Source organism: Lutjanus erythropterus, chromosome 10 (genome assembly GCF_056507025.1).
Source record: "Lutjanus erythropterus isolate fLutEry1 chromosome 10, fLutEry1.hap2, whole genome shotgun sequence".
Classification (NCBI taxonomy): domain Eukaryota; kingdom Metazoa; phylum Chordata; class Actinopteri; order Lutjaniformes; family Lutjanidae; genus Lutjanus; species Lutjanus erythropterus.
Window position 1 is genome coordinate 2,271,894 of NC_139326.1, and position 13,398 is coordinate 2,285,291.

The following is a 13,398-nucleotide window of genomic DNA, read 5'->3' on the forward strand; positions in this document are numbered from 1 at the left end:
AGTCGAGTCAGCCAGAGATTATCAGGGCAATGCAAAAGAAGTGACCAAAGAGCCACAACTAATCACTCTGCTGCTTACTTTATCAATTAATCAAGTCTTTATTTTATCTGTAAGTGGTCAAAAAACTTTGAAAAATGTCCAGTACAAACCAAATACCAAAGAAAAAGAGTTTATTTAACATTTCCATTTTGGCAGCACTGGATTTTTGGCATTTTGTTTGAAAACTTGTCTTGTTGTAACTGCTTAGTGAGCTGCTCCACCCTGTGGTTAAACTTTGTATGACAATTAACCAGACAGCTGTGCGCATCTGTCTGGGTTTTGCGTGGCAACAGTGGATACAGGAATCATGACACACATCCGGCTAGAGTTTTTATTCATCCAGTGTGCAACAGCAATACACAGCTGTACTGCATCTGACATTTTCAGCTTAATCTTTACTGCATTTCTTTGATCTGGCTGCCACAAACAGCTGGATCCAGTGCAGTCATCTGAAAAGACATTTGACAGAACAAGAACTGCTTCCTATTGTGCAAACCCTGGTTCCAAAAACAGTTGGGACAGAATGCAGTGATTTGCAAAAGCTTTTCGATCAACATTCAGTTGGAAATAGCACAAAGACAGGACATTAAATGTTCAAACCAAATAAACTTCATTGTTTTTTTGTAAATATACACTCATTCTGAATTTGAATTCTGCAACACATTTCAAAAAAGTTAGAATAGGAGCAACAAAACACTGTGAAAGTTGTGGAATGCTCAAAAACACCTGTTTGGAACATTCCACAGGTGAACACTTTCCAAAACAGTTGTGACAGCAGCATGTTTGTCTCTGTGATAGAACTTTTGAAAGTGAAATTCTTTCTCATTCTTGCTTGATATACGAGTTCAGGTGTTCAACAGTCCGGGGTCTCTGTTGTCATATTTTGTGCTTCTTAATGCACCACACATTTTCAATGGGAGACAGGTCTGGACTGCAGGCAGGTCAGTCTAGTACCTGAACTCTTTTACTATGAAGACACACTGTTGGAACACGTCTACAATGTGTCTTCACATTGTCTTGCTGAAATACGCAGGGACGTCTCTGACAAAGACGTCATCTGGATGGAGCATTTGTCTCTCCAAAACCTGTATGAACCTCTCAGCATTAACGGTGGCCTCAGGAGCTCACTGAGCCAGCAGCATCTATGTGCATGTTGTTGATTTACACACCACCCACCACTGGGTGGCAGTAAAGAGCGACTGTCTCGTGGCATTAAATGCCCAAGAATGAGAAGTAGAACTGTAGTGGAGCGGAAATTCAAAGCAGCTAGAGGGAGCGTGAAATTTAGCTGCTGGAATGGAGACAGAAAACTCAGAGAATTACCACAGTTAATATGTTTTGTAAGAGGAGAACATTTCAAGAAAAGCTCAGAGTCAAAGAGTTCAGACCTGATAGTCAGTCTGTCAACAGTCAGAGGAAGATAATGAACCCTCTGTGGAGAAAAGAGCAGCAACACTGGGCCCAGGTGAACTCCAGAAGGTAAGTACAGAGGTGAGCAGTGCCGCATGAAGTATTCAGATCAGAAATGTACCAAGAACACACTGAGAAAATACTCCACTACAAGTTAAAGTCCTGCATTCTAAACCTTAGTGAGGAAATCAAGGGAGGGTCTCCATCTGGGGAGGGGGTCCCACGTGCCTGGTTCACCTGTGTTCACCTGTGTTCGGGGTGTTGAGGAGAACTTCGGATTAAATGTGTGCTGTAAAAGGCTGGACGGCGCGTGAGAGAGACCGAATTGCTTTGTCCGTGGCTGTGGCACCGTTTTCTTGAAATGTTTTTTTTTATCATTATTATTCTCTGATTCACCACCCACTTAAAATTCTCGGTTAATTGCAAGTCTGTGATGCTCAGATGTCAGTTAATCTGCTGATCTGGCGACCGGTTCATAAAAAAAAGTCTATGATAAATAGAAGATGGATCGCGGATGGACGCGTCTCTTCCCCCAGGAAGAGAAGCCGTGCGCAATTGCGCTCTTGGCACAGGCGCTGCGCGCGGGAAACCATCTGTGGCAGCTTCTCTAATCATTAAAGTAAATCATGAAAGAAAACTCTCAGACTTAAACAACACACAGTGGGGAAGTCACCTGAAGGCTCTGCTCTGAAATCTGAGAAAATAAATGGTTCAGGTGGAGAATTTATGCTCATCAATCTCTTCAAACATTCTTCTTCATTTGTTAAAAAAAGTCTTTTCGTGATTTCCCCGTTATTTTTAAAAATTAAGATTATAATTAAAGTCAGAGAGAAGAGACTGTCTGTCTCATCATTTATCATTTCATTCAGTTGAGTTGCATCATTTTAATTTTCCCTTAAACATTTAACTTAATTCATTTCTAATGCTCAAAACACAATCATGATCACATTCTGAGTTATTCAATAATAATTAATGATCAATAAAGAGGTGCAAATGTAAAAGCATTCTTCCAGTACACAGTACAAACACAGACTGCAGGTTGGTTTTTATGTGCAGGTGTTTGTTAAACAGGCTGCTGCTGATGAGTGATGCTCATCACATGTGTGCAGACACAAACTCCATCAGAAGTCTGTACAGCTGTTCAAGCCGACTGACAGCTGATCCAGCTGTGATCAGCTGTCACCATCATCACAAATGGACCCGCTTCACATGACATTTCACAGGACTGGACAGCTCATGTTTTTTACAACACATTTCCTCGTGTCCTTTCTCCTGGATTTGTTTCCTTGCGTCTCTCCATGAATCTGCAGTGGGAGGGACTAAGACACAAGGAAAGGACATGAGTGGGGACACATGGATGCAATTTAAGAGACTTAGGATATACCCACAGACTTGGGACAGGCTAGCAAGATGGTGGACCAGAAGAACTTCCGGTCCAAGCGAGGATCAAGGAGTAAGGAAATGACAAGGAAGAGACCTGGGATGTACCTGCGGTGTGAGACTAGACAAATCCAGCAAAGTGAAGGAAGTTAACAAGCCGTCTCCCTACAGTGTGAGCATGAGTGAACGCGAACCATCATAAGTTTTCATTTGTCTACTTTTATACTTACTCTTTTTGTAACGTTACTTTCAACAGCAATTATCAGGAAGTCCGGAAGAACCTGTGCAGTTCAGCTGCTTCAACAGTTGTGTCAAATGCAGAATACACAAACCTTTATTCTGTTTCTGAAAGTCTTGAATACCTGATAAATCTGTACTCAACTAATACAATGGAAACAGAATTAAAACAATGTTCCACTAATTAAAGGCAACATTGTTTTGCTATCATTAAGAAATGAGTTCATAATACCCTTTCAGAATACTGAAAATGAAGTGGTCTGAGAGAGAACTAGACTTCTTCTTCTCCCCTTGGCTGTTTTCAGATTTTAGGAAATCTGGCCCGTGACAGCAGAATTAAACCAATCACAGATGAGGAGGTTCGGTGATAGACTGGAGCTTCTGGAGGAAGAAACACACCAGAATCACTCTGATGTTGACTTTTTTTATTGGCAGGAGAGGAGCTCAGAGCGTATGTTTCAAACTTTTGGGATTAAAAAGCCAATTTATTTTCACTTCTGCTTCTCAACCAGCAGCGGCAGCAATCCACGGAAAAAATCATAGACTCGTAGACGGGCCAGATGAGAGGTCAGCGTATGTTTTTTAAACTTTTGGGATTAAAAAGTGAATTTATCTTAACGTTTACTTGTAAACCTGTGTGGAGGTGACTGTGCTGTTTACAGTCAGATAATTAGTCTCTACGTCCACGTTGACTGGTGACCAAAGGAGAAATGTATTTGAAAGTCACGTCCTGAGAGTAGAGAGGAGAGATGTAAAGGAAATAATCAGAATTGAGTGCTGTCAGTACTTACATACAGTGTTGGCTGTGCAAAGTCAAACAATGTGGATTTGATTTGCATTTTACGGCTATTATCACACTTCGCCAAAGATAGGGAACCAAAGCAACTCTGCAGTTTCCAAATCACAGGAGGTGCAAAACATGTGCCAGAATAACATGTTAAATTAAATCTTGTGCTGTAAAGATGTTCTGGCCTACGAATCATATTCTGCAGAGAAAATATATTTGTTTGATGCAAATTAAGGCTGCACAGTGTCGTGAACATAAGTCATACTGTTATTATTTTGACTGAAATTGCAATTAAAATATGTGATACTCTTGGAGGGAATGATCATTTATGCATTATGATTTCATGTTTTCAGAACAAGACTGACATCTGTGTTTCTTTAAAAATTATTGTAACATTTTAAAGTCCAAAATGTTTTCAGCCATTTTCTGAGTTGACACGTCTTGCATTTTTAGGATGTTTTTGAATTCATTACAGTATATGAAACAAAACCCAAAGATGGTACATTATTTATATATAATGGAACATATTTATTTGAATATTATGAACAATATATTTCAATATATTTTATATATTTCACTGTATATCCAATAAAAAGTGCTGAAACATCTCATAAAGTGATGGTGAGAAGAGCTAAAAATGAAACAAGCTGAACAGAAAAATCCATCATGAGACCACATGTTTAAAATCACTGTCTCATGGTCTCAGTAACCAGCCGCTTTGCCTTTTTTCCTTTTGTCAGACACAGCACAGATACATCCATCCACCTTCTCCACAGCATTGACCACGTTATAGAATTTCTTTGCATTTTCTTGTTTATGTCCCCGAGCCTTCAGAGCCTCGATCACATCCTGAAGAGCAAAGAGGAGAGGAGCCTCAGATGGAGCAAATATAATGCGTTGTTTTAGCAAATAAGCAAATATTTAGTGTTGTACCTTATCAAAGTCGGGTTCAAACTTCAATGCATTTTTATTGTCAATATAAACAACTGAAGCATTGATCGCCTCCTTAAGACTCTTTCCAAACCAAAGGTGGTTCATGAGCGCCTGGAAGGGAAACAGAATAAGATACTGCAATCTGACTGACAGTAAAGTGATGAATACTGAATGGAATATGGACACTCATAAAGATGCCACTGGCTTTGACAACTCAGTATGATACGTACCGAGGCAATCCCAGTCACGATCATATCCCCACCAGACGCTCCAATCACCAGCGTCTTCGACTGAGACTTCAGCACAACAGGGGCCGTGGAGGAGGGAGGCTGCTCTCCTGCAAAGGCCTTTACTGACAGAACCGACAGCTACAATTCAGACACATCAGTGTGAAAAGAACAAGATAAATATTCTAGTCCACAAGAAAAGGTCTTGCAGCAGGTCAGAAGCCACTGATGCAAGATGCAATCATCAGCATAGAAATTGTACAGGACTGTGTCAGTGACTTTGGGGCTGAACTGCTCCTGCTTATCTTCTGCACTTTTTCAAAGTGTAAAACCTTCAAAACTTAGTTAGGATATAGCTGCAAACAGATGTGCAACTGTTCTGTGCTGCACCAGGTTTTGGTCTCTATTTGGCCACCAGGGAAACCTCTGCTCAGCGTGCTGCTAAGACACAGTCACTGTTGTTATTTGAATGTTCTGGTTAAAAAATTTCATTCATAAAAACACTTGTTCCATAATCTCTTAAAACTTCTTAATCCTGTTTGATGGCTGATTTCTCACTGTGAAGCTTCAAATACTGACATGTGGTTGATGGTGCTGGTGACAGACACAGCAGATCCGTCCTCAGCCAGCACAGACACGTGCGTGGTGCCCATCCTGTCCAGATATGACGTGATGTTGTAATACTGGGGATCATGAGTCTTGTTGTCTGTGATCAAGCTCCGGATGTGGTTGGCGAAGCCGTCCTCTGTGAATCTCTTGGCCCACTGTGAGAGAAAGAGAAAGAGAAGAGAAAACTGAAATCAGAACTAAATCTGACTGAATAGTTCCATTGGTGGAAAAAAAAAATACTCAAGTAAAAATACAGGCACTCGAAGTATAGTACTCAAGTAAATGTACTTTGTTACTGTCCATCACTGGTTAAATCTGAAAGTGGTTGGAAGGCCTGGTTTTTTTTTTTTTTTTGGTCAAAAGTTAAGTGCAGCCTCATTCCCAGAGATATTGCACCTATAGTTGATGAGTCAGCACCTCACAAGTCTTGGCTTACAGGAATGACTGGGCAAACTATCCCAGCCAGAAGAGGACTTGTTCATCAGGTGCAAATCAAGACCATGACCAGTTCTCTGGACAGGCCTGTCACCAAGGAGTGTCTTCTACAGGACGCAGAGACGCCTTGAGAACATGCAGCTGACCTTTGAACTTCAGAGACTTTAACGCTGACACTGGAACATGGACCTGGACTACATTTTTTCCTGACTTGACTGACTGACGGTAAAGATCATACTATAATAGACTAACCTGGGATTTCCACCAGATGTGTCCTTGTGACATTGCATGTGCGCTGTGGTTTTCTGTCCGTCATTCAAGCGACTGCAATTTCCACCAGCAGTGTTTCAGAAGCGTTTCAGCAGCAGAGCGTTATGCCCGTCTGATTCTGTTTACTTGCTCTGATTTTGTTCATTAAGCCCTTTTTCCTTGCTCTTTGTGCTTCTCTCATGGAATAAGTAGGCTACGTAGTTAAATATTTTATTTTCTGTCTGTCTTTATGATTGTGAGTTTGCACAGAGTTTTTTTTACTTTGAAAATTAACTGGATTCTCCCTGCCTTTTCCGTGCCTGACTTCCTACCCGTTCGACCTGCTCAGTGCTAACTGATGCGGCATCCATCAAAAATAGACTCGGTGTATATTCTCCGCAGAGCGAAATGCTGAGACACTTCTGGGAAGCATCTGAAACGCGCCGCGGCGCTTCTGGTGGAAACACAAGCATTGACTAGAATGGCTGTGAATTGAGCTGAGTGCCGCAGTGCAGCCATGACGCGGCTGCACCGCGCCTGGTGGAAATTAGGGGTAAAAAACTTGCCTTCTGGCCTAAAGACGAATAGGACGCTTTCAGAGAGGACTCTTTGTGTCTGTAAGTAATTTTCTGTTTTATAGTCTTGCTTTACTCACTGCACAGTCATTCTAGGTGGTGGACATGTTCACTGTAGCCGGGCAGTAATGATTCTATTCTATCTGACTGCATTGACCTATTCACTGTTTTTGGCTTTGATAGCTAAGGGGTGAATCTGGGAGTGAACATTTTCTGTTGACCGCACTCAGACACGCCAATTTATGATTCGGTAACTGATACCACTTTTATTTTTAAGTGTTTTTAAATGATCAGATGCATCTTTGAAGTGAAACTGCATTCCCACAGCCATGCACATCTGTGTTTTCTCCCATGTTTAGTTGCTCTTTTTTTTTTTTGACTGTTTACATAGGCCTATAGTTAATACTATACAGTTGGTAATTAGATTGCCGTTTTCTTCACAACATACGATCAACAAATACAACATCATGCAGTTTTTATAGATTAAACCTTCTAATATGTAATGTATAAAATCAGTCACAGCTACTCTGCAAGCAAGTGCATTTTCTTTTAACATGTTAAATACATTTAGCTGATGATACTTATGTACTTTTACTGAAGTAAATTCAGAATAAAGAATTACAATAATTCTGACATGCAGCATTAATAAGGGAAAACATGCACACATTTTCACTGGATCAACTGGAACTTACAGCTTCAGTTTCTGGGCTGAACTTTGGATCACAGATGTGTTTCTTGACACTGTTGGTGAATTTTAAAGCTTCAACATAGCGATGATAGGTCAGAGTCTTTTGTTCACCTTTCAGATCTTCTGAATTCAAGTGATATCCTGTAAATAAAAACAATTAATTACATTTTCCATTTCCCCAATCTACTTCCAAATCAGTATCCAGATTCTTCCCTGCACATCATCACACCATCATTTAGTCAACTCACATGCAACAACTAATTCAAGTATGAATTTGGCATGGCTCTGTTCAACTCATGATGATAACAAGTTTCATTATATATTCTGCAGTCTGTGTAAAGCAGGAACCTTTCATGATGTTCAGGATGAGGCTGAGGATGATGCCTCCTGCAGGGGGTGGGGGTATGTACATCTGGTACTCTCCCAAAGGAACAGCCCACGCATCAGTCACAGTAACGTTATACTCTGCCAAGTCCTGCATCGTCAGTGTTCCTCCTGAGCAAAAACATTGAAATAAATGGTTCTGCTGAACAAAGCTGAATAAAACGCATCTCGGCTTCACATGATCAGGACTTTTAATGGATCCAGGCAGCTCAAACTGGAGTCTGTGAGTGATCACTGCAGAGCTTTACACACCCAATTGATTTGTTCATTTGTAATTAGATCATTGTTCCAGGCAGAGATAGAAAACGGTGGGAAGAGAAGAGAGAGCATGATGAAGCCCGTCTGACACTACCTGCCTCCTGTATGTCACGGATTAAATCCTCTGCTATTCTTCCAGAGTAAAAAGCTTCGGCCCCGTGATTTGCAATCGCCTCCAAAGTGTCGGCCAGTTTCTCAAACTTAATGATATCACCAGTCTTCAGCAGGTTCCCATCCTTGTCTGAATACAACTTTCTAAAGGACGCATACAAAGACAGAAAATATCACTTAAATGCAGAAAGGAGAAGTGTTGCTTATCATATTTTTGAGTGATACTGTGGGTGTCTTCGGTACCGTAGTGTATCGATGTCTGATGTATTGATGTATGTTTGGATGTAATCACCCTGAACTTCAGGGATGGCAAATCCATGTCTGGCCAGTTTGATGGTGGGTTTGAAGAGTTCTGGCCACGGCAACTTCCCATAAAGCCTGTGTGCCTCTTCATAACCCTGAATTTCACCTGGGACCCCGATCCACTGACTACCTGGATGGATGGATGAATTGGTTAGGAAGGTAAGTAAGTCAGAGTAACTGCATATACTCAAATTGAGTGTAATTATGAGGAACTAGTACTTTACAGGACTTTTCCCATTTTATGCCCCTTTATACTTCAGCTGGAAATATTCTTTTTACTCCACTACTTATTTGACAGCTGAAGTAACTTGATACTTTACAGCTTAAGGCTGATAGGCAACATTTATTTGGCATCAATGAGCAATAATTGCAATACAATAATAACCTTTCAGTTTTCAGGCTTTATAAAATCTGGCCCGTGACAGCAGACTTAAGCCAATCACAGGTCATCGCAGAGACTGGGCGTTGCTATTGGTTGTTCTACTAGTACAGCTGCATGTACACGTGCCTTTGGTGAGACCCCGAATCAAACAAGGAAACTCAGCAGAAAAAGTGACTATAAAATGGATTTTTCAGAAAGACAATCTTGGGCATCCTGATTGATCAACTAACCTTCAACGTCCATGCTTGATTGTTCGGTTGTGCTATTTTTCCCCGTACAACATCAGGAAGATCAGAAGCTACCTATCTGAGCATGCAGCACAACTCCTGGTTCAGACTCTTCCGGTCTGTGGAGCCGATGGTGGAACAAGCTACCAAGCCATGTTCAATCAGCAGAGTCCTTCTAAATCTTTAACAGAAAACTGAAGACCCAGCTCTTTCATGAACACATTTACACTTGATTGACAGCACAAATTATATAAATCCAATGCATCTTATGCACACTGCCACTGGCACAGCCTATAGGCACCTGCATCCTATCAGTGCTTCATGGCACTTGCTCATGTTGCTCTCTCCTGACTAGATCCTTGCTTGTGTTGTATCAGCTCTCAGATATACGTTGCTTTGGATAAAAGTGTCTGACAAATGAGATTGTAAGATTGTAAAAAGAGTCCAGCTAATGATCAACATGCTCAGCCCAGGAGACTGTCGGCTCACCCAGTTACTTTTGACTCCACCTTCAGTTATGTTCATTCATGTTTATCACGAGGCTTTACCTGAGGGCTGACGGACGGCTGCTCAGAGTCAGGGGGAGCTCTGCAGGAGAGGGTCCTGGCAGAGTGGAGCTTCTGGAGGAAAAGACCACCAGAGACACTCTGATGCCAACTCCTTTATTGGCAGGAGGGGAGCTCAGAGTGTATGTGTCAAACTTTTGGAGCTGAAATTAGGATTTCTTTTCATTCCTGCGTTTCAACCCTCCACAGCAGCAATCAAAGAAAAAATCACAAACCCGCGGACCTGTGCTGGTTTACGACTGCCTTCATAAGCATGTGTGCACTGTGCATGGTAGAATATTTTCTTTATTTTAAAATTGTAATCCTACCAATAATCTCCGTGTTTACTAAATGCATCTGTAATCTGATTGTTTTTTTTATCTGTAATCTGTAATGGAATACAGTTAACTTTTTCCAGATTACGTAATCCTGTTACATGTAATCCGTTGCTCCCCCAGCCTGCTTATCTCTTCAGTAAACAAAGTCTTCCATATGTGAACAGTTCTTTGAAAGGAATGAGTCTGATTGAAAGACCAAAATATTTAGGAGCCAAGTAACCTGACACCTAAACCAGGGCTCAGCAACCTATGGCTCCTGAGCCTCATGTGGCTCTTTTGCCCCTTTATAGTGGCTCCCTGTGGCTTTGACAAAAAAGTATATGGAAATGAATTCATTATTTTTTAATCTTTATCCATAGTTCGAATTACAGTGTTACAGATTGTTGTTTCTTTTCTTATGTTTTCTTTTTTATTGTCCTTAAACAGCACAAGAGGAGTCACACGTTCAGATTTATTGTTTTACTCCGTGATGTGTGATTCTTGAAGAGATGTGAATGACAGGCAGAAAAGCATTGTCTGTGACCCCCAGCTGATTTTGTGATTTTTATTTTTGCTCTGATTATCTTTGATTTTGAACAGCAGCCTTACGCTGTTGTTATGTAGCATCTATTAAATGTTATTAACTGTCTGCAGTAGTAACACTAGAATGTTTCTTGCAGTAACCCTGTGACGGACCACGCGGCCGCACACTTCAATGTATGCTTACGCATGTGACATGTTTTAGTAGCAGTGTGCATCAGAAAATTGGGCTCCCCCACAACCTGCTGTGTAATTTGAACCTAAATTTTCAGGCCTAAAGTGATTTTCACATTCTCCTACTATAGAACTGTGCATCATATATGCAAAATAATAATGTTTTAATATTTTGTCAGCTTATAAGTGTGTCATAGCTTGCATCTATGGTTTGGCACCTTTTCCTCTAAATTTCGCCACAGGCTAGTCTTGAGTCCCCCTTTATTAGCTATGGATGCCAAATCTGAAAAAAGAAAATTCTCACAGAAAAATAGAGAATTAAATAGTTGCAGCTCCAGACAGATTTTAGAGTGTAAAGGTTGCAGACCCCTGACCTAAACTAACTGGTGCAGAACTGATGATCAGAGCTGTAGCCTACCTGGTGTCATCCGGAAGGTCTTGGGACATGACGTCAGCAAGTCAGGTTTTAAATTCCTGGGTACAGTCTCTCTGGAGTTGATGATTTTCACTTTACCTTTGAAAAGAGAAGATATAATTACTCGACTTTGTCTCCACAGCAGCAGGACACTGGTTAGTTCTGCTGAATGAATGTGGCTGTTACCAGAGCTGTCCACCACTGTGAATATGGACCCCCCTCCGATGCCTGCACTCTGTGCGTTAATGACGGAGGTGCACAGCAGCGCAGCGATGGCGCCATCTACTGCTGAGCCTCCTCTCTGGAGGATGTCCCTGAAAGATGTCAAACACATCTCTGTCAATGCCACCACACTTGTCGTGCTTCAGGCCCCAGCGAAATGCGGAAACGTTTAATTATGTGCAAAGCGCCCTCAGTTTCCTGTATTATGAAATGTTCTATAGAGTTGAATTTAGTTCAAATATATTTAGTTGTAAAAAGTCATCACATTTTCATCATGCACCAAGTCCTAAAGTTTGCACATAAGAGGCTGTGTATTAATATGAAACGTGCTGCTCTTCATGACCATAAAGTGACTGTTTTGCTCTCAACAAAAGTAAAAGTAAAGTGTCACCCACCGTCCAACCTGTGAACATTTCTCTGAGTCTGCGGCCACCGCAGCTGTGGAGAAAGAGCCTTCTGGACACTTGTTCCTCACAAATACATGAATACACACAATTATGACAACGATGAACGTCAGGAACAAGAACGCGCAGCAATATTTACGCATCTCCATGACTGATATCCTCCAACACCTCCTAAAGTTTCCTCTGAACTCTGCAGCTTATCTTCTGAGATATTACAACTGACTGGCGTGGCCTGACTTCACCCACTGGAGGAGCTGAGGAAAGTTGAAGCACAACACCAATGAAAACAAACAGGAAGTCCCTATCAAATAAGAATAGCAAAACTAAAAACAATAACACAAATAAAAAACGAAACAATAGAAGCAATAAAATGACATAATAAAAGCAAAAACTAAAAACAGTGATGCAGAAAATAAAAATGAAAATAAAAACAATGGTAAAAAAAGCAAAAAGTAAAATAATAAAGTAATAAAAACAAAAACAACAAATCAGAGCAATAAAGTAAAATTAATAAAAGCAAAAAGTAAAATAAAGCAAAAAAAAAAAAAAAATACAAAATAGAAACAATGAAAATAAAAGCAAAAACTAAAGACAATAAAACATTTTTTAAAATGAAACAATAGAGGCAATAAGATAAATAAAAATAACAGCAACAAATAAAAACAATAAAGCAATAAAAATAAACAAAAACAGTAAAACTCGAGGCAATAACATAAAAGCAATAAATAAATCAGTACGTGTGTAAAAACGTGCAAAACGTCAGAGATGCTGGACGAACAGGAAACAAACAGCAGTCAGTTTGTCCACATGAAAACACAAACTCTCATCATGACGTGGGTTAACCTGCAGACTTTAATCTCGGGGCCACAGGTCTGAGGGCCAGCTGGGGCCCCTGGTCTGAGCTCTGCAGTTAAACTGTTGGCGCAACACTTGTTTTGTTTTTGTTTTTTTTTGTCACAGAGTGTCTCCGTCAAACTGCTGCTCTGTGGCTGCTGTGAGCGCAATACAGACACGCCGCAAGGCATCTTGGGAAATGCTGTCTGCAGTCATATCAAACAGTAGTCGATGGGCGAGCCGTGAGACATACGGAAGAGGGAGACCGTGAGCTGAGTGAAGTCAGCCAGAGATCACCAGAGTGAGACCGGATATCAGGAAAGGCTGCCTTCAAAGTAAAAGACTTGAACGTATTTCCAAATTTCATGCAATCAGTCCAAATCAGATCCAAACAAATTCAGTTTAATATCTTAAATTACAAACACAAGCATAAAATATTTATATTTAACACTATAAATGCCAGAACTCCATAACTACTACACCAGAATATACATTTTGTAAAACTTACTAATATATTTATCAATATGCAGTCATCATGTGTTGTAAACAGCAGTCTTTTTCTGTAGGATAATAACCATCAGTGATTCAAATATTAGATTAATCTAGAATTACTCAGAGAAACAGTTAAGTGTATTTTATATCTTTTTTTTTTTTAGATTTTTACACCTAGAACCATCACAAACAATTATTATCGCCTGTTTCAACATTTAAGA

The 13,398-nt window shown here is 40.4% G+C and overlaps 1 pseudogene across 1 annotated transcript; it reads right to left on the minus strand.

The window, feature by feature from the left end:
- Window positions 1–4,480: 4,480 nt before the first annotated feature.
- On the minus strand, window positions 4,481–12,048 carry LOC146319794 (glutathione hydrolase 5 proenzyme-like; annotated as a pseudogene). The gene is made up of 11 exons (XR_014771452.1): window positions 11,843–12,048; window positions 11,412–11,539; window positions 11,229–11,324; window positions 8,566–8,755; window positions 8,306–8,466; window positions 7,918–8,064; window positions 7,574–7,710; window positions 5,540–5,777; window positions 5,017–5,138; window positions 4,787–4,897; window positions 4,481–4,702 (listed from the first exon to the last, which is right to left on the minus strand). The product of XR_014771452.1 is annotated as a glutathione hydrolase 5 proenzyme-like (transcript).
- Window positions 12,049–13,398: the final 1,350 nt, after the last annotated feature.